Source organism: Tupaia chinensis, unplaced genomic scaffold, assembly GCF_000334495.1.
Source record: "Tupaia chinensis unplaced genomic scaffold, TupChi_1.0 Scaffold000099_1, whole genome shotgun sequence".
NCBI lineage: Eukaryota > Metazoa > Chordata > Mammalia > Scandentia > Tupaiidae > Tupaia > Tupaia belangeri.
In genome coordinates this window covers 2,880,016-2,902,603 of record NW_006159563.1, presented here as the reverse complement: position 1 = coordinate 2,902,603, position 22,588 = coordinate 2,880,016, and the positions used below count along the sequence as shown (strand labels likewise).

Genomic DNA, 22,588 nt, shown 5'->3' with positions numbered 1-22,588 from the left:
AGATAGAGAATAACAAAGGAAACTTATCTTAGAGAGCGCTGTTGAGGAAAAACTCCCTGAGAAGGGATTAAGCTGAGCCCCAAATGATGAGCAGGAGCTAACTACGTGAAGAAGCAGGCAAGAGCTTTACAGGAAGAGGAGCAGCTTACGCACAGCCTCTGAGGAAAGAAAAGGCTTGCTCCATTGAGACTTCAAGACTGAGCGGGGCGTGCCTGGACGGTGGTGCAGCGGTGACATCTGACAGTCCTCGAGGCTGACCCACATGGGTAGGTTCTGGTTGGTATCCGGAGCGCTCCCTGCGTACACCTGGAACAGGCGTACTATGATCCAGTGCCCGCAGAGGCTGGGGGTGGTGCATCGCGGTGCCAGGACCGTGTTGGGGTTACTGTTTCTGTCTCTCACACTTATGAAAGGAATAAATAAATAGGCTTAAAAAAAGAAATCCTGGGAGACCAGAGTGACTGGCGTTCAGAGCGTGAGCAAGAAAGTAACAAAGAGGCCGGGACGGGATGGCTCAGGGACGGCAGATCAGGAGCTGGAAGCTTCACCCAGCCCTTTCTTTCCCATTAGGAGGAATAAAAGGAATCTAGGAGAGGTAGCTGAACGGACGAGCGACTGGAAGTATGAGGGACGTTAGACTGAGCTTATTACAAGCCTGCTCCTGAAGGACCACCACTAGAAACACTAGAAGGGAGAAACAGAAAGCGAGAAATTACCCCCCAGGAGGGATGGCCACACCGCAATCCCTTCTCCTCCATTCTCCTCTTGGGATTTGGGGCACACAGTCAGATGCGCCGGCATGAGTTTAAGCTGTGGGTCCAGGACTCAAACCTCAGTTGACTATGTGGGAGTTGAGCGACATAACCATTACGCCATCTGCTGGTCCCAATGAGTGAATGGATTGAAGGTAAAACCTTCCAATAGGTTCAGGGAGCGGCTCCAGGAGTCAGATTCCTGGAAACCCACCCTTTCTCCCAAGAAAAGAATTTGCTTGAGAGAAAAGTAATGTGTTTTGTTTTTCTTCCAACCTTATAGTCCACCTCCAAATTAAAAGTTGACAAGGGGAAAACTGTGAAAGGAATGAATAGAGAATGGGAAAAGCTGCCAAGAAGGTGCAGAGTATAGAGATAAGGAAGTCATTCGGTAAAGGGAGAATTGCCCTCTTTCTTCTACTAGCTCAGTTCTACCACGTCATCCTCATCCCAACATCCGGTGGAAACTGGATTGGAAGTGGGATGAGGTAGCCCAGAGGAAGGCAGTTTTTACCTTATATATACAATATTTAAAACGTGTGTGTGTGTGTGTGTGTATAGTCATTTTTGCTTAGAAAAATACTCCATGACTTTTCCAATGACCCAATATATGAATGATGAATGTGTGTGTGTCTATGTGTTTTCTGGTCATAATGTCAAAGGCATTCCTTATTGCGGGTTGTGATCAAAGAACTTTGGAAAACACTGGTAACTGTGTTTCTAGCTCCTATTCCCACTCAGAAGAAGAAGAAAATGCTAAAATTGTACACTTAACATTCCTCAGCATCTTTAGCTGCAATTTGTCCACTTGGGGAGTTTTCCTGTCCATGCTCTTCTTCCTCTTTTACTTCCTCTTCTTCCCTTCCTGGTGATCCCCCTCCTCTCCTCCGACCAGTCAGCTTCAACCTCAGTGCCTGGTTGTAACGGTATCAGAGCTTCAAGGAGACAAACCAGCCAACCCTAAGCACCTAACTTACCAAGAGGTTATCTGAAACTCAGTTTCCTTGCTGGTCAAATGTGGTAAAGATTGAATAAGCTTACTTTTTAAATGACTGCAACATTTTAGGATAAATATGAAGTCTTTCCCTCTTTGGGCTGTTGCATTGTTGTGAAAGAATTTCTCTAAGCCCGCCCATGGCTCTCTGGGAACTTAGCTGGGAGATGGATGTGTGTGGTACACAGAGACAGCAAAATGAAAACAAATCAATACATCAATGGAGTGGAAGTTATTTATATCATACTCAGTCAAGTGCGTTTTATGGCTCATGGCCAAGGGTCTGAGATCTTTCAACTGATGCATCCCCCCAGGAAACTAGGTCTAACGTATTCAGATGAAAAAAAAAGGGGGGGGCTACTATACTCAGAGCTGCATGGACCCAGGCAGGGCTAACCAACCCTAAGTGAATTAGAGTGGGAGGGAAAATTTCTGTTCCTCAGCCCCACTGCCTGGCCCACAGCCTCGTCCAGGGCCTGGTGACACTTGGTTGTCCTCATGCTCCTTTCACGTCCCCGCACCGGTCACCCCAAGAAGATTCTGATGGCATGCAGGATAATTAACACTTTAACCCAAATCCATTGCCATCTTGCTATGGGGAGAAACATGTTAAACGTATAATTTTAATCTTTTCTTCTGAATAGGAATAGGAAAAGTCATCAGAGTTTTCCAAAGTTCTATTATCACTACCCACAATAAGCAATGCATGTGACATTGTGACCAGAAAACACATTTATATATACGTAAACACATACACATTCATATATATATTGGCCTGTCAGAAAAGTCATAATGCAGTTTTTAAGGAGATTTTTGCTGTAGGGTGCATGCTTTCACTGGAGGGACAGAGAAAGACAGAGAGCAAGAAATCATCAACCAGGGCAATGGTTATGCCACAATCCTTTATCCTCCATTCTCCTCTCAGGATTTTGGGCACACATGCACATGCGCCTGGCATGAGTTTAAACCACTGGGTCCTGAACTTGCATAGAAAATACGTCATGACTTTTCTGATGACCCAGTATATATAAATATATATTATATACATAATATACAAAACATGCACCATATTCAAGGAGGACAGGAGGTAAACACACACACACACACACACACACACACACACACACATCAGGATGTCGGAAAAGTTAGGACATATTTTTCTATGCAAAACTGTGACTTTTCTGACAACCCAATATAAACATACTTTTTGTTAAAGAAATTTCCAACATGAACAAGGGAACCAAGAAAACTTAATCTAATCTCGGGAACCAGCAGTTAGCGTAATGGCTATGTCGCTGGACTCCCACGTGGTCGACCGCGGTTCATGTCCCGGACCCGGTAGCTTAAAACTCACGCTGGGCGTGTGTGCGTGCGTGCCCAAGATCCCGAGAGGAGAATGGAGGAGAAGGGATTGCGGCGTGACCATCCCCCCTGGGGGGTGATTTCTCGCTTTCTGTCTCTATGTCTCTCTCTGTCTGTCTGGCGAGCGCACGCGCCCTACAGTGAAAATCTCTCCAAAAAAAAAAAAAAAAACTTAATCTAATCTCCTAAGTGTGGCATTGTGGTCACCCATTATGGAGTGGGGGAAGGGAAAGAAGGTCCATGGTCTGACCTGTCGACAGGGCAAGGCCTCTCTGAAAACATTCTGCCCTGTTCTTGAAGCAACTGACATAGAGTAAGACGCCTCCACTCTCCCAGGACTGAAGCTTGCCCACCCAACAGACACTGAAAGGCCTTAATCCCATGTAATTAGGCCCTAACCTAACCCTCCCCCCACTCCCCACTTTACTGCCATATTTGTCAGGATTTAGGACATGTGTTTGTATGTGTTATATGTACACACAAACACATATGGATGGGTGTGTGTTTTATATCTGCATACACACACACACACATATATATGCGTACACAGAGAAAATTATTATTATTTTTTTGGACAGGTTTTTGCCATAGGGCGTGTGCACTTGCCAGAAAGAGAGACAGAGAAACAAAAAGCAAGAAATCACCCCCCAGGGGGATGGCCATGCTGAAATCCCTTCTCCTCCATTCTCCTCTCGGGATCTTGGGCACACACACACGCGCCTGGTGTGAGTTTAATAATCCACTGGGTCTGGGACTCGAACCGCAGTCGACTACAGGGGAGTCCAGCGACATAGCCATTACTCTAACTGCTGGTCCCAAGAGAAAATTATCTTAAGAAATTGCTCACTCATTTATAGAGGAGAGCAAATACAAAATCTGCAGGGTGGGCCAGCAAGCTGGTGACACAGGGAAGATGTAGTGTTGCAGTTGAAGGCCGTCTGATAGCAAAATTCCTACTTGTTTGGGAGAAATCAGTATTTTGTTTTACTGATTTATTGATTTCAGACTTCAACTGATTAGATGCAGCCCATCATGTTATAGAAGTCGATCTGCTTTACTTGAGTCTGCCAATTTAATTGTAAATCTTTCAAAAACACCCTCTCAGAAACATCTGAAATGATGTTTCAGCAAATATCTGGGTGCTTTGGTCTAGTCAAGTTGATGCATAAAATGAACCATCATGGGCCAACCTGGCTTTTGGATTCCACCTGGCTGACTGACTGATTCAAGTTCTGGACCCAGCAGCTTGAGAAACGCACTGTGCACATGTGCCTGCATGCCCCGAATTATGACGAGAACAGAGGAGAAGAGATTGCAGTGCAGCCACCTCCCCGGGAGCGTGCTCTCTGACTCTGTCCCCCTCCACCTATCCCCATCTCACATGCTATCTGGCAAAATTGAAAACAAAAGGATAAACCATCAACTTTAAAGCCTAAAGCTGACCCAACACACCAAGATTAACCCAACTGTCTTTTCAACTCTGAAACCCTTTCAAAATTCCCAGATGCAAAATGTTATATTTGGGGCCAGCAGATGGCATAATCGTTAAGTCGCTGGACTTCCACACGGCTGACTATGGTTCGAGTTCCAGATCCCATGGCTTGAAACTCATTCTGGACATCTGTGCATGCATACCCAAGATCCTGGTAGGAGAATGGAGGAAGGAACTGCAGCATGACCATCCTCCTTGGGGGATGATTTCTCACTTTCCCTCTCACTGTCTCTGTCTCTCTCACTGGTGAGCACATGTCCCCCAAGGCAAAACCTCTAGGGGGAAACATGTTATATTCTAGCACTTGGAATTTTTTTCAAGAATTCTCCTTATTTGACATACGAAAGCATTGTAATGTACCAGAGGTGGGGAGAGGTTTGTTTTCATACAGTTCTCAGAAGTTTTGGTTTCAGGACGCTTTTGCACTATTAAAAAAATTAAGGATGCAGGGACCAGCAGATAGCATGATAGCTAAGTCACTGGACTTCCATGTAGTTGACCGTGGTTCGAGTTCCAGACCCAGTGGCTTAAACTCATGCTGGCCGTGTGTGCGTGGGTGCCCAAGATCCCAAGAAGAGAATGGAGAAGAGATTTCAGCCTGGCCAGCCCCCCAGAGGGTGATTTCTCGCTTTCTGTCTCTCTGTCTCTCTCTGTCTTTCTGGTGAGAGCATGCACCCTATAGCAAAAATCTCCCCCCCCCAAAAAAAAAAATGAAGGCTGCAAAAGAACTTTTGTATGTGGGTTATATCTCTAGACATTATGCTTGGTAAACACATATCATGTTAGAAATGAGAAATAAGACATTTAGAAATATTTTTAGGAACCGACTTCAAAATAACAATGTTAACAAACATATTAGCATAAATAACATATTTTATGTAAAATAGCTATCACCAAAAACAAGACTAATTGGTGAGAAGCATGTATTTTCCACCCCCCCAGGTGTCCTGACTTTATTGTTCTACAGAACTGCCCAACAGAGAGTGTGAACTGCAAGTATTCAGTTGTGCAAAAAGAGGGGCAAGTACTTAAGTACAAATGGGAGATGCTATTCTAGTTTTAAATAAATACTTAAACATACCTCGGATCCTACTAGCGTGGGGACTCTTGGTCTGAGGGCAGAGGGGAGCTGGCTGGGCCAAGGCCCTTGAGGACGCCGTGATCCCCTCACCTGTCATCAGCACATGGAAAGCGGGGCGCCAATGTGAACATGATCACAATGAGCCCCTGTCTTTGCGCCCCCACAGCCCTGGACAGACACCGTGGGGCCAGGTGGGGACGACTGGAATTTCAGGAAGGTCAATGTCGGTGAGGGGTTTACGTGGCTCAGCAGCACTTAGATCACTTCCTTGAGCTGGTGGTCGCGGACCAGCGTGAAGGCACGTGCTATACCGTGGAGCACGTTGGACCATGCACCCTTGAAGGCTGTGCCCCCTCGTCCTTCAGGGTCTCCCGCCAGCAGTTCGAGAGCCCCGTGTACATGATGTGGGCTCCTGTGCGTCTGGACTGCATCCTCACGGCTGCTGTACAGTGTCAAAGGGGGAGGATGCCACGCTGGCCACCGCCGTCGCCGTCTGCCATCATCCAGCTCATCACGACGCGCGTGTTCTTGGGGTCACAGCATGCCTCTGGCCGCGTCGTGCACATGGAGTAGGCGGCGGGGTAGAGGATGATGCCCTGCACCGGTAGTCTGCAGCCCTGGTACAGGCTCCGGGTGCCTTCGGACTGGGTGACCTCACCAGACGGTCTCCCGGGCCCCTGAACTCCCGCTCGGTGCCTGACTTGCCCACGTGGTCGCCAGGCGGGTCCTGGCGAAATCCAGGGGGTGCACAAACACCAAGCAGAGGGAGGTGGTGCTGACCGCCGGTCTGGAGGCCAGCCAGGTTGCAGGCCGAGTACCTCCAGACCTGCGTGTGCTTGTCCACGTCGCATGTGAAGATCTACTTGTGTCTGTTCTTCAAGGCGAAGTTGAGGGCTTGCGTGGGGAAGTAGCGAATGTCGTTGGACAGGCTACCCCTCCAGAAGGACAGCACGCCTTGCTCCTTGGGGATGCGCACGGTGCAGTCCATGACGCCTTCATACGGCTTGTCGGCGGTGATCTGCTGACTGAGGCGCTGCACCTGCAGCAGCAGCTTGATCCGCTCCGTCCGGGCCACCGTGGTCTTCAATGTGGCAGCGGTGAAGCCTCTGGCCACGAAGTCTTAGCGAAGGAGGTGATCTCTTCCATCGTGGTGGTAGGGCAGGGAGTGGACCTGGGAGCAAAGCAGAAGCTGAAACCCGAGCTGGAGCCAGAGCTGGAGTCAGGCACCCAGAAGTGAATCTGGGCGCTGCTGGCTCAGCCCTGCCACCGCAGGGACCTAAAAAAGTGAAAAGCAAGTCATTAAAAAAAAATTTTTTTTTAATACTGGCTTAATAGAAGATGGTAAGATTCTCAGATCTACTCTGTTTAATCTGTAGTACACGTTTCTTTGATTCAAGTATCTAGAGAAAACCATTGCACAGATAGGGAGCTGGGAAAGGGAAGAATTGCCCCGGATTCCTTGTTTCATAGATATCCCTTGCTGTGAGGCACAGGCCCGAGGTCCCGGCCTCTGCTCTGTCAGTAACCAGCTTGGGAACCTTGAGCAAGTCACTCAACCATTCCGGGCTGAAGCTACCTTATGTAAACAGGGGAAGGAATGAACATTTTGAACATCTCCTATTTGCTGGGCCTAGTGCATATAGTATTTAATTGAATCTTTGTAATAAACAGTTGTGTGGTGGTAAATATTTAACCAGGGAGGAACTGATTCTAGATGTTTACATGGAAGTGACTTATATTACAGATGGGACATGGAGTCCCAGAATGACACTTAGTGGCGTAATCTACTGCCTGTGGGGACCTATCTGCACTCTGATCACTTTTTTGTATGACAGTTGGCAGTTTGGTGAGGGGCACAAATCCAGATACCTGCTTTCCCAATAATGCTCTCTATCAAATTAACAGAATTTTTGCTTAATGTGTGCTGTAACGTATATTCAGCTAAGTGTGATTGGCTTTAAATTACCGGTTTCTGTTTCTGTTCCTTCTATTCCTCTACTCCGGGCGCATGTGGGAAGGGATGGAAAGGGCTGAAGTTTGGAACGATAAGGGTGAGTAACGGAGGCAAAGTCATTGCAGGGAATGGGAGAACAGAAATCTGGGTTTGAATATTGGTGGGCAGAAATGATGGCGGATGGCTGTCCCCCTGAGACTAGTGGTTAAAGGAGTTGGATCCTGCATGGTTGACAATGGCCTATGAGCTGGAAAAACACACTGAGTGCTTCTGCCTGCATGCCCAAATTCCCAACAGGAAGGAGAAATGGAGGTGAAGGGATAGCAGCATGACAGTACTGCATCGCAGGGGAGGGTGCTTTCTCTTGCTCCCTCACCTCATCTCTCTGCCTCTCTCTCTCTCTCTGACAAGTGTATTTGCCCTCTAACAAATACTTTTTTTTTTAAAGGAAATAAATTTTGTAGGATACACAAGAAGCAAAATGGGGTAATGTTAGGGCCGGTCACACCCACGAAGGTTGGGAGTTGTTAGGGTTAGCTTGCTGGCTTGGGGAAGCCCTGATTTATAGCATTTGTCCATTTCCATGGTATAAATACTCCCACCACAGTTGTCTTCAAGCTACCAGCATCTGAACATTTTTGGAAGAGAAGAGCACTTTCAAGAGCCAGTATCAGTATAAACCTCTCCTTTCCACAACAGAAGGAAGAAACAGGTTTAAAGAGATTAAAAGATGGTCCAGCTGGTAGTTAGGGTGGCTGGATCCCACATGACTGACTCCGGGCCAGCGGCTTGAAAAAATACCAGACATAGGGGACCAGCAGTTAGCGTAATGGCTATGTCACTGGACTCCCACGTAGTCGACTGCGGTTCGCGTCCTGGACCTGGTGGCTTAAAACTCACGCCTGGCGCGTGTGCGTGTGTGCCCAAGATCCCAAGAGGAGAATGGAGGAGAAGGGATTGTGGTATGGCCATCCCTCCGGGGAGTGATTTCTCGCTTTCTGTCTCTCTGTCTCTCTCTCTCTGTCTGGCAAGCGCACGCACCCTATAGCAAAAATCCTCCAAAAAAGAAAAAAGAAAAAAAAAATACTAGGCACATGTGGATGTGTACTCAAAACCCTGAGAGGAGAATGGAGGAGAAAGGATTGCGACATGGCCATCTTCCCTAGGGGTACTTTTTCACTTTCTCTCTCCCTTTCTCTCTCTATCTCTCTTTCCCCCTCTCTCTCTCTCTCTCCCTGGTGAGCTTTTGTGTCCTTTGTCAAGTTAAAAAAAAAAGAGAGAGAAGTTGAAAGACCTGCCTGAAAATATACAAGCTCTCCACTGCCTAGCATTCAGAGTTGCTTGTGAGGATAAAATGAAATAATCAAGTAAAAGCACTGGAGCAATGCTTGGCACAAACAAAGCACTCAATAAATGCTAGCTCTGATTATTATTGTTATTACTGTCTTTTTCCACTAGACCTAGGATGCCTTTGACTCTAACATTCTACAAGTAAAGACTTCTTTAAAGTACTTTATTTTGAAGTGTATAGTACATGGTGTTGAGATTAGAACATATATATATTTTTAAAGCCACTATCTTTTTTGGGGGGCGGGGAGAGGTTTTCACTATAGGGCGCGTGCACTCGCCAGACAGACAGAGAGAAACATAGAGACAGAAAGCAAATCACCCCTGGGGGGTGATTTGGCCACGCTGCAATCCCTTCTCCTCCATTCTCCTCTCGGGGTCTTGGGCATGCACGCACACACGCCCAGTGTGAGTTTTAAGCCACCGGGTCCGGGACTCGAACCGCAGTCGACTACGTGGGAGTCCAGTGACATAGCCATTATGCTAACTGCTGGTTCCCTAAAGCCACTATCTTATATCAATATTCTAAGGCTGGAAAAGTTGTGTTCCTATGTCTTAATGCAGCCAATCTTCCCGTAAGACTTTCTAAATGAAGTGGGCTTTTAGAAAGTCAAGTTCAAGGAGAAGGGGGGACAGCAGGTGGTGTAGTAGTTAAGGTGGTGGACTCCCACATGGCCAATGACAGTATGTGTCTGGGACCCGGTGACTTGAACATCATGCCACACGTGTGCGCATATGTACCCCAAATCCCAAGAGGAGAAGGGATTGTGGTGTGGGCAACCACCATGGGGGCAATTTCTCGCTTTCCCTCTCACTGTCTCTGGCGAACACACACATCCTATGGCAAAAACTTTTTTAAAAAAATTATTATGTACTTAATTTTGTTTATCATTATTCTTCTTTAATTTAACCAGAGAGAAACAGAGACAGGGTGGGGGGGGAGTGAGAAAGCAAGCCACCAGGTCTAGGACTTGAACCATGGTCGGCCATGTGGAAGTCCAGTGCCCAAAACCACCACACTACCTGCCCCCCCCCCTTTTTTTAATGCAAGGAAGGGTCCTCTCCTGTTTTTTTTTTTTAATAATTATTTATTTATTATTTTTTATTTGTGGAAGGGCACACATGTTCACCAGAGAGAAAGTGAGAAAGCAAGCTGCCAAATCTAGGACTCAAACTGTGGTTGGCCACATAAGAGTCTAGCATCTCTACCACCACACTGCCTGCTGGACCAGCAAAAGCTTTTTTAAAAACTCAGAAAATTAAAAGTTAAAGAGAAAAAAAAAGATTCTTAAATAATTATTTTTAAATGTTAACTTTATTTATTTATTTTTAATTTGATAAGAGAGGGACAAAGAGAGAGAAGGAGAAAGTGAGAAAGCAAGTCACCAGCTCTGGGACTTGAACCATGGTCGGCCATGTGGGAGTCCAGTGCCCTTAACCACCACACCACCTGCCAGTCCCCTACACCCCAAAAAAATTATTAAAAAAAGTGAAACTAAGTGCAAAAAAGTTTATGATTCCTTTGACTAGCAGTGTACTAGGAACCTATGCCTCAAAATATTGTTTAATTTAGTTATGCTGGTAAAAGTGAAAATTTAGAAATACCCAAAAGTCCTCCAGTAGAAAAATGGTTATGTAAATTATTGTATATCTATAAAATAGAATACTATACAGCTATTTAAAAGAATAAGGTATGTATAAATATATATCGACATGGAACTAACCTACAGGTATTATAAACAGAGTAAATTCCAGATTATATTTGAAATAGACTCAGTCACATAAAAAAATAAAAAATATACCTGTAGAACCAGCAGGCAGTATGGTGGTTAAGATGCTGAACTCCCACACAGCCAACCATGGTTCAAGTCCCGTACCAGGTGGGCTAAAACTCACACCAAGTCGCACGTGCCTGCATGCTCAAAATCCTAGGAGGGGAATGGAGAAGGGATTGCAAAGTGGCCATCCCCCAGGGGGTTGATTTCTCACGTTCCCTCTCACTGTCTCACTTTGATGAGTACACATGCCCTATGACAAAAACCTGAAAAAAAAAATCAATGTTTAAATGAGCTGTATATAATGATAGAAGAAGATCCTGACGGCCTTTTTATATCAAACTACAAATACTGGTTTATTTGGAAGAAATGAATGAACTGGGAATGAGGATGAAAAGGATTATTTATGTTTTACTGTATATATTTTGGTATTAATTTTTTTACCATAAGCCTATAAGTATGCATCCCTTGTATAATTAAAAATAAAACATTTTTCAAAGAGACATATGGATATGATTAGATATACAGTTACTGTATATAGCCTTAACATATAAGATTCGAGGTTTTCTTTCTTTTTTTTTTTTTTTTTTTGAGAGATTTTTTCTTTAGTCTGCATCAGACAGACAGAGAGAGACAGAGAGACAGAAAGTGAGAAATCACCCCCTAGGGGGGATGGTCACGCCGCAATCCCTTCTCCTCCATTCTCCTCTCAGAATCTTGGGCACGCACGCACACGCGCCTGGCGTGAGTTTTAAGCCACCGGGTCTGGGATGCGAACCACGGTTGATTACGTGGGAGTCCAGCGACATAGCCATTGCGCTAACTGCTGGTCCCTGAGATTCAAGGTTTTCAGTAGTCGACTTTTTTTTTTTTTTTTTTTTTTGAGATCAAATACCTTATTTTATTTTAATGAATTTCAATAGTCGACTTTAAAGGGATTGACAAATCTTGGAGAAAGAGAAAGAAACTGAGGGAAAAAAAGAGAGCAATATGGAAAGAGAAAAAAATCCTATATCTTGACAGAGTGTCTCCTCTGTCAAGTCCTTTAACAGTTTTCTTTTTAAATAATGTTTTTCCATTGACTCAACTTGAAGTATTGAACATAAAGTATCCTATAGTCTATGGCTAATTGGAAAGGCTAGTAGCTTTTTGAGTAGACTATATTAAAATGAATCTTGAACCCCACATAGAATCCAAGGCCCAGGTCTGAGTTTGTCAATACTTACTGAACCACTTAGCCCAACTGGTTAAATCTGGGGTCAGCACATGCAAGTTTCAAACTGCTAACCTTTAATTCTTCAGGGATGTATTTGTGTGTGTGTACATGTACGTGTGAGCACACGCATGTGTGCATGTGTGTGTGTTGGGATGGAGGAGATTTTGTGACTCAGGATAAGTAGAGAAGAATAGAAAGGCATCCCTCCAAGATGGTTTTCTCACATGGCCCATGGATTAACGATTAATTTGAGCTGACAAATTCTTTCAAGGGTATGAGTCATTGATACCTTAGCATAAATTAATTTAGTTAGGCAATAGTCTTGATATTTTTCCTGACAACTAAACTCAGAACTAGGAAAATCAATTAGGGTGGAGGAGAAAACATTTTGTAGGTAGGTCAACAAATTTGGGTGAAAGAGGGGCCTCTAGAATGTCACAGCAGAAACGGCAGGCTCAGATTTCAGTCTGGGTTTGTCATTTCCTAGTGACAACTTTCATAATCGCTCAGATGCCAGCTTTTCTCAACCACATCTAATGATCCTATAAACTGCAGGACTGTTGTAAAGACGTATATGTAAAACATCTGGCATAGTGCATAGTGCAGTGGCATCCTGACTGTGCAATAAGCAGTTGTTAGAATTTGGATGGCAAGAAAGAGTAGCCACAAAGACCTGAAAGAAACTCTCTGAATTGAGAGCTAGTTAAATAAGCATGGATCAATCAATAAACTTGACTTTAAGCATCTGCAGTTTAGATTACCACTCAGGTGTCAAAAGTTGGAGCCAGTCAGTTTCCGAAGATGGGGTACTTAGTAATAGGTATACCAGGAACTGAGAGGCTCAGGAAGAGATGTGGAAAAAACAAACAAACAAACAAACAAAAACAAAGGAAAACACTATTCTGGATGACAGAGAGAAGCTGCAACATCTGTTTCTTGAATGTTTCCTGTGAACAAGGGGAAAGGAGAATGTGGCTGACTGCTCATCACCATCTTCCTTTAATTCAGAAAACAATCCCAGTGGGCAGTCTAAGAAAATCTGTCCCAATGCTATCTTCTGAGAGCAAGAACCTGACATCTTAACATCTACTGTGCCTCATCCATAAATAGCAATGATGCTACCAATAACAAATTAGATGAGGGAGGCCAGTCCTCTGAGGGAACTCTCAATTCCAATAGAGGGCATTTACACTGAGAAGAATGGAATGTGTGAAAGGCAGAGCCAACAGACAGCAGGGAGGGAGATTAGTTTCTGTCATCAGTCATTGCTGACACTGGGCATTTCTGAGATTGTTGTGATGGTCAAGGAAAAAGCCTTAGAGAAGAAAATGAATCTTTTGGAAAGACGTAGGCCACTTAATCTGGAAGACAGAGGAGGGATTTGAAGAAGGAGGAGACTAAGACTGGAGTGATGGGAGAGAAAGATTATTTAGTTTTCATACAATAACTGAGATGCAGCTTAAGATGGGTAGAGTTGATGGTGATGATGGTGATAATGATTACAAAATGTGTAACATTAAACTACCCTTACATCTTCAAAATTATTTTTACATTCATCCTTTCATTTAATTCTTTCCGTAATGCTCTGGGGATATATAACAATGGTAAATAGATCATCAGAATTCACCTTTGAATTTATTCAGTATCAGAACTGGGTGGTTCTATGTTCATCACTGCTTTGAATGTTTTCTTAAATGTCTGGAACATCAGAGATTTTGCTATTAAAAAAGTTTAACTACGGGGCCCAGCAGATGGCGTCATAGCTATGTTGCTGGACTCCCACGTAGTTGCCTGCAGTTTGAGTCCCAGACCTGGTGGCTTAAACTCATGCCAAGCATGTGTGTATGTGTGCCCAAGATCCCAAGAGGAAAATGGAGGAAAAGGGATTGCGGTGTGGCCATCTCCCTGGAGGGATGATTTCTCACTTTCTGTCTCTCTTTCTGGTGAGTGCACATGCCCTATAGCAAAAAACCTCTCCGAAAATAAACAAACAAACAAACAAAAAAAAAAAGTTTAAATACATATTTTCTATAGGACCATAAATTAACCATCACAGAAATGTTCCTTATTATCAGTCAGACAGAAGTTCCACTTTTGTAGGTTGCAAAGTGGTTAGTGAAGATCCAACCCATTCAACAATGGTCCACCAACCTAGGTAAACTTTTCCTCAACACTGAACATTTTTCTGCCCCCGTACTATACATTATCATAAAATGCTTGAAAACCTAAATTAAAATAGTTTCTATTAAAGCAGATATAAAGGATTAAAATAAAAATGGCAAAGACACCTGCAAGTAAAAGCATTGTAGAGTCAGCAAATATTACATTTAACTCCACTTTAATTCTCTAAAGGAATTTAACACAGTTTTCCCCATTCTGACTCAAAAATTAATTTCTATATATTGTCCTTGAGATTTGGATTGGGACTGAAAAGGAGAAAACTATTGAAAATGTGAAGATTTGATATGCATTAATCAACCAAGAGTTCAGACACTGGGGATTGAAGATTAAACTTTATAGTTTAGAAACCCAAGGACAGTACTTTTTCTTTTGAGTGTACCTCACATCAAAAGAATTTCTACTGCTATAATATGTCTCATTTACAACACTGAAATGATGAGGTAATCTTTAGGACATCCCAATAAGAAGGTACAAAGAGGTTAAACAATTTATAGAACAATCAAGAAGGAGTCAAAATTAGAATAAGATTGCCCCAATCCCAGCATTATCTGTATTCTAGACACAAAAATAATCTCATCCCTCTACTCATTTATATTAAAGCCTATGGCAGATGAGACATTTCAGCCTTCAAAGCTCAGAGAAGGAAAGTTGTTATTGTCTATGGGATTTGGGTACTCAGGAAGACCTTGACGGCCTTACTCACTGCTGTATTATTCCAAGAGTAATGGTAGTTGCAGAGATCCGTGATCATCTCTGTCCACCACTGACAGGCTATTGAAACTCAGTCCAGAAGATAAAAATTAATTGCAAGGTTTGTATGCATCTTCCTCTGACCTGGTCTTCCTTAGGCCTTGTCAGAAACACTCTATAGGTTAGCCTAATGTCTCTGAGTGGTAAAGCACCTACTTTTTAAAAAGTTGCCTATTTCAGATGATCTGAGCCCTTCTGAGAGAATAACACAAAAAGAAAGGTGTGAGTAAATGAATCTATAGAATCTGCCAGCCTCTATCACATTTGAGCACTAGATGACTTAGGAAAAAGTCCAGCACACCACATGCTATGAATAGGGGTTGAGTTCTATACCTGCAGAGTCGAGCAAACTTCTCATTTATGTCATATAATACCAAATTGGTGCGCTTAACATAAAAGGGATGTCAGGTGTAACTCTCTCTGAGAGACTTTAAGGCCCCTGAGGACAGGGTGACTTTTTTCCCTTCACATCTCTCTAAGACTCCCATACTGCTTGGTCTGTGGTAGATATTCCTTTTATGTGTACAATCAACAATTATTAGATACCTCCTGTGTGGTTAACCAGGTTGGGAAAAAAAAAAGTATAAAATGTAGCCTTTGCCAAAGAATTGGAAAAGCTGAGCTTACAGGAAATTGCTAAAAGCATGTGCAAAGGATAATATTATACAAGGAAACTATGCATCTAAGTATTAAAGGAGGGTCAGCATGCCTACAGGACTGGAAACCTCAAAAAGAAGTTGCTTTCTCTGCTTTTGGGAGCTTTCCAAATATTCCATTCCTTCATTCTTCCTGTAAATGGAAAACCCAAAATAAAACAGAATTTGTTGACACTTAAAAGATATGATTTCACACTTCTGGGAAGATGGAGTAGATATACTTTCTCCCTTTTACTCCAAGTATAACTAAAGTCTCTGGACATTATATGTAAAACAAATCCAAGTAGGCCCTGAAAGGTAGAGAGAAGAAGTTGGGCAGATTAAGAACTTCAAGTCCCGAGGAACAATATTGTGCTAAGTGCCTCTTTGCTCAATTATTCCAAACTTGGAATTGAAGAATCCAGGGACCCAGAAATGCCAATAGGCACCAACCAAAAATGCTCCAATGAAAGACTGCTTTCTTGGCGGAAGGATAAAGATGGGGCAGCCAGGCATGGAAACTTTTTAGACAATAACTGCTCCACTCCAGCTAAAGACTACATAAAAAACTGTAGGCCCATCCATACCCACCAGCAAAGTCCAAGCAAGACCCTAGATTTCCAGCCTCATGAGATTGTAACTAGACACCCAGTATTCTCACAGAGGTAACATCAGAAAAGGCAAAGTAGGGAGCCAGGCCTCTGATCTCCACTGACTGATAACAAAACATTGCTGTGAGAGTGCATTATCATTTTGCAGACTGCAACCCTGCGTACCCCAAGTAAAAAAAATGCAGGATCTTTCTGCTTGCCTTTAAAGTTTATTTATTTTTTGAGAGAAAGAAAGAAGCACCCTTGGTAGAATCTCACTGTGCTGAGATCATGTCCCTAGCTCTGCAGCCAGCTAGGATCATGGGTGTGCTATGTGGAAGCCTGGTATGTTAAGGGTGACCTGGAATCCAAACCCAGGGCCTCCTATATGGCTCCCGCAGCACACAGTGGTGCCTTACTGCCTGTACCATCATGGCTGGACTTCTCTGCATTATTTTGTACCACTGCAGATGAATCGATCTCAAACTAAAATGGTTAATTTTAAAAAGTAAAGGAATTGAGGCATTTTTGACAGTGTGCCTCTACGGGAAGAGAAATTTAATTCTAGGATAATCCAAAAGCGTTATTTTAAAGTGAGGAGTGTGTGTTAGTTTCCTGTAGCTGTTGTAACAAGCTACTACAGATTTGGTCACTTGACATCAGAAATTTTTTCTCTCACAGTTCTGGAGGCCAGAAGTCTGAAATCAGTATCACTACGTAGAAATCAGGGTGTCTAGGTACTAGGGATTGTGCATTCCTTTGCCTGTGAACACACCACTCCAATTTTCAGTCTCTTTCTGCTTCATCTTCCTATTACCTTTGCCCATGTGTATGTGAATTCTCTCTTCCTCTGTCTTATAAAGATACTTAGGATAGCATTTAGAGCTCATTTGGTAACCTGGATAATCTTCCTTTCTCAAATTCCTTAAGTTAATCACATCTGCAAAGACTCTTTTTCCAGATAAAGTTATATTTACAGGTTCTAGGAATTAGGACCTGGTATCTTTGGGTGGTCAGTATTCTACTTACCATAGGGTGCTAAGCAGTCCATTGTGCAAATGTGGTGTAATTTATTTAACAAACCTACAATTACCGAACACTTAGGGTGTTTTGTTTTCTTTACTACAAACATTGACAAGCATACTCTTGCATTAGCCTGTAGTTTTGGAGCATCTACTCTGCGTCAGCTTCTCTTCGAGGCATGTGGGGATAAAGCAGTGAACAAAACAGGCAAAAAATCCCTCCCCTGTCAAGTTCACATTCCATCAGGGGAGGGGAGACACAGACAGTGAGTGAGTGAGTAAGATATGCAGAATATTAGCTGGTAATAAGCAACATTTAAAAAAAGGAAGGGGATTAGGAAGTGCTAGGAAGTTGCACGTTGCAATTTCCAACTGGTGGCCAGGGAAGACCTCTCAAGAGGGTGACAAATGAGCAGGACCTGGACAGATGGCAGATCAAGCCCTATTTCCTGTCTGAAAGAAGAGAGCAGTGACTAGTGCAAAGGCCTAAAGAACAACAAGCAGTTCAGGGTGTCTGGAACAGGTCAGGGAAAGGGCAAGAGGGAGAGACACATCTAGAACCCTTCTCGACTTATTTTTAGATGGGAGTAACACCAGGGTTATTAATTTGTGAATGTTCCCTTTGTTTACAGCAGGGATAGTTCTCCTCCTGCTCTGCTCTTAGGTAAGATACATTCTCAATTCCAAGAGAAAGCACAAGAGAAGAACTTCGGTACAGAGGGCTTGAGGATCACAACTACTCTGTACAGGGGCAGCGAGTTGGGGGAGAGGATGAAAGCTACCTAATAAGTAATTCTGTGAGCACATCTTTTCCATGGGAAAGCCCGGCTGAGATAAACAAGTAAAAGACTTGAGTTATTTTGAAATCACTTTGAACTATGAATTTACTTCGAATTACATGAACTGTATATTCTAAGATACCATTTGGGAACTAAACTTATGGTTCACTACCTTTTTTCAGGAAAAATTATTGTAAGTAAAGTTGCTGGGCCAAAGGATCATTTTCAGTTTTGATGCACAGTATCAGACTTACCCCATCTCGTAGAAGGGTTCTATCATTTTACACCCCCAGCAACAAATTGTTCCCCCACAAACTCACCCCCACTGAGCATTATTTGCACTCTGTCAATCATTGTGAGTATGATACTGGAAGGATGAATTGTCACCAATATTTGGAAAATTTGCATCTTGGCAAATGTCTTTTCCTATCTTTCTTGGACATTTGTGTCTTCTCTTTGGTGAAATATCTGTTCATGTCCTTTTTTTCTACTGGAATATGCATCTTTCCTTATGGAATTTATTAGAATCATCTATTTTTGGGGGATATTTTCCTTTCGTCTGTATAATGTTATGAGTAGGTTTCTCAGAACTATAAAAAGTTCACAAAGAAATGCATAGAATGAAAAACTATGCATGAATTTCAATTTTTTATTTTACCAAAATAAACTCATACTTTAATTCCATGTCGCCGTGAACTTCTTAAAGTCCCTTCATATAGTCAAGAGTTTTTGGGTACATGCTACAGAAGGTGACTGGCTCATTCCAGAAGAAAATTAATGTTTTTAATTTTGACTTTTATTTATTGCCATAGGGTGTATGTACTTGCCAGAGAAGGAGAAGGAGAGAGAGAAAGAACTCCCCTGATGGGATGTGGTCACGCCACAATCCCTCCTTCACTTCTCCATCCCGTCAGGACTTGGGGCACCCACACACATATGCCCTGCATGTTTCTCAAGCCACCAGGGCCAATATTCAAGCATGGCCATGTGAGATCCAACTCCCTTAACCACCAGGCTACAGGGCCAGCCTGAAAATGAATGTTTGAAAGGATATTAGAAAAGCTAGAAAGCTAGACTCTGAAAACAGAGCTGCACCTAGCGGGGGGCCGGGCTGATCGGCAAGCCCAGAGCACACTGCAGAAACTGCCTGGAGAGGGCCTACTGATACTGACACCAGATGCTGACAGCCACTCTGGCACCCCTGCCCACACTGACACTGGAGACATGAGGTTGATGTCACAAAAAATGGATTCTCCTCTATTCCTGATACAGCATCCTGGACCAGAGCTACCGATGGGTTAAGCCTCTATCACATGCTGCTTTCTAGTTACCGGGGAGCAGAGAAAGTGACTATCTGGACTTTTCATCTCTTGCAATGGACAGTAGATCCTGCCTTTCACCCAGGGTCATGCAGTGGAGAATTCCCCGTAAGTAAAAAGCAAAGTCAGAGGCTAGGCAGAGAGACAGACAGACAGAGACCCTGATCACCAGCTTGTTGTTGATGTTCAATTTTGCGTATAGTGTTTTAGCTTTACAGAGAATTCCATTTTTTGCTAAGTGCAATCTGAGAATATTTTCCTTTATTATTTCTGTTCTTAACAACCCTCCTGTTACCTTTGCCTTCTCTCACCTTGCTGCACCCTTCTAACTAGGCCTACATGTTATTTTCTTTTTTAAAGAATTTTCTTGGCTTATATCAAGGGCTTTGCAGGCTCTTCTTTGAGTTTTTAGCCAGCTCTGATGTCCCGAGCCTTCCTCTCCTATCAGAGATGGCCTTGACCTTGAGACGTGTAGTCTGCTCTAGAGGCTAATTATCTTGGGTGGTAGATCTCACCTTCCAGGTTGGGAATCTATTACCTCTCAAAGAGTTCAACATTCTGCCTTTTGATAGGGGAATTTTTTTGACCTGCTCATTAAATATGTGTTTTTATGCCTAAGGAGTTCCCTAATGCTCTTACACTTTATGCGTACTTTATTAGTCAGTTAACTTCTTTTTTTTTTTTTTTTGGAGAGGTTTTTGCTATAGGGTGAGCGCACTCGCTAGAAAGACAGAGAAAGACAGAGAGATAGAAAGAGAGAAATCACCCCCCAGGGAGGATGGCCATGCAGCAATCCCTTCTCCTCCATTCTCCTCTCGGGATCTTGGGCACACACGCACACGCGCCTGGCGTGATTTAAGTCACTGGGTCCAGCACTCAAACCACAGTCTACTACATGGGAGTCCAGCGACATAGGCATTATGCCAACTGCTGGTCCCAGTCAGTTAACTTCTATTGGCCGAGTATCACAGGATAATTGACATTTCAATGTAATGGACATTTTATTGAAAACATCTAGTTTATCATTTCATACAGGGAGCTTCAGCTCCCCTTTCTTACTCAGAGGGATATGGCACAGTCTGAAGGACAGCTTGAACATTTCCTACGGGTCTTTGAAGGTCTTGGTCAGCTTCACTCTTCACGTCTACTTGGTTAGAAGCCAATCTACACATGTCAAGTGGACCAGTATGCTAGACTATTATGTGCTAGTCCAGAGGAGCTTCCGGCGGATTCTCTGCCTGATTCATGTATTTCTCTTTTCTCTCTCTCTCTCTCTTTTTTTTATTTTATTTTTTTTGAGAGGTTTTTGCTATAGAGCGCGTTCGCTCACCAGAAAGACAGAGACAGAGAGACAGAAAGCCAGAAATTACCCCTCAGGGGGGATGGCCACACCACAATCCCTTCTCCTCTATTCTTCTCTCGGGATCCTGGGCATGCACGCACACGTGCCCGGCGTGAGTTTAAGCCACCAGGTCCGGAACTCAAACCATGGTTGATTGCATGGGAGTCCAGCGACATAGCCATTATGCTAACTGCTGGTCCCCTGATCCATGTATTTCAAGAAATGATGGCTCTCTGCACAGAACCCTCCCCAGACTCAGCTGTGGAGTCTGTGGAGGGGGAAGAGGGAAGAAGTTATGAAAACAATGTGGCCACACTCGTCCACAGCCAGGATTCTCCTTGCAGAAAGAACCTCCACGTGGACCTGTTAGCAATGGACCATGGGCTGCTGGAGTCAGAGTTATGCCTGAAGGGGCTAGAGCCTCATAGTGGGATACCCAGTATAGGCAGGAAAAATACCTGGATGCCATCACCCTCCGGTGATGAGGGAAACACCTCCGGGATGGTAGCATCTGAAGTGCTTCGAGATAAGCATTAGGTAGCAACCCGAAGAGGAGTCCAGGGCAGAGAGACCTGAAATTTGGAAGAGGGGAGAAACTTCTGACCTGGAACTCAGAGACAGGGCTCCAGCTGCTGGGACGTCGGTGGTGAGGACCCCAGGCAGCTCATCATGAGATGCACTCAGTCAAACAGAACAAGGAAGAGACTTGATTTTTTAAATGGGAGAACAATGCAGGGGTTAGAGGAAAGGAAGAGAAGCTTCTTAGGGGAGAAAGCAGTTAAGTGTATGTCTGTACAGCCACCCTTCCTGAATTCAAATATCTTTCTTTCACTGACCACCTGTGTAACTCTGGTCCAGTTACTCAGCCTTTCTGTGCTGTAGTTTCTTCAGCTGCAAAATAAGAATAATAACAGTGTTGCCCTCACAGAGTTTATATGAGAAGTAAATGAATTGATATCCGTGATGTGCTTAGAATAGAATAGGCACTTAAAATGCTAGTTATAATTGTTAGTAGTAGTATTGCAGGAACTGACATAAATAATCAAAGCCAAAACCTCAGGGTAGTCTTGATGCAGAATTACCAAAGTGGTTGAGTTATTCTGCAGCTCCCTTTGCATAAGGGCAAGTTGGTCACAGAACGAGGGAGAGACTAAGCTTACAGAGCAGGGTCAAGTGGCAGAATAGAGCTGCAGAGGCAAGGAGCCAGGCAAATTCCTGCAAATGCAGTTGGGAGAATAGCGTTTTTGTTTTTGGCAAACTCTGACACACAGTCATTGTGCCCTGTGACCTGTCCAGGATCTCTGGGCTCCCTGGGGCCCACATTAGAGATATGAATGATGAGGAGAAGAGTCCAGAAGGCCCTCTGCTGTGCTGGGGATTCTGCCATAGTTTGGCTCCCCTAAATCTCCAGACTACACAGTGGCCACAAGAAAGCATGTGCCTCTTGCCTCAAGTTGGCCTTCCATGAGGACCTGTAGTCCCCAGAGTGGAGCTGGAGTCTGAAGCATCCAAATACATACCTGTTTCATAAGCCAGGCTCTCATAGATCATTCTCATACATATACAGATAAATCATGGTTTTGAAAAAAGAGTTACTACAATAATTATAACACTGCCATCGTTGGACAAAGAACCCAGGGCTCTGTGTATAGAGCTGAGTGTTATACAGTGACCACCTCAGTGAGTTCTGATGACAACCACCTCATGAAGGACGTCCTATGATTGTTCCCACTTGACAGGTGAGAAAACAGGTCCGGGGAAAGGTCGAGTAAGTAGAATAAGGCCAAATGGCCAATAAACGGTGGAGCCAGACTTCCAGTTCAGGTAGTTCAATATGTGAGCCTGAGTTGTTTCTTTGTTTGTTTGCTATAGGCCGCACACACTCGCCAGAAAGACAGAGATACAGAAAGTGAGAAATTGACCCCCAAAAGGGATGGCCATGCCACAACCCCTTCTCCTCCATTCTCCTCTTGGGATCTTGGGCAAACACACACGCG

At 43.8% G+C, this 22,588-nt stretch overlaps 1 pseudogene; it reads right to left on the bottom strand.

The window, feature by feature from the left end:
• Positions 1-5,936: 5,936 nt before the first annotated feature.
• Positions 5,937-6,827, bottom strand: LOC102501056 (ADP/ATP translocase 3-like; annotated as a pseudogene).
• Positions 6,828-22,588: the final 15,761 nt, after the last annotated feature.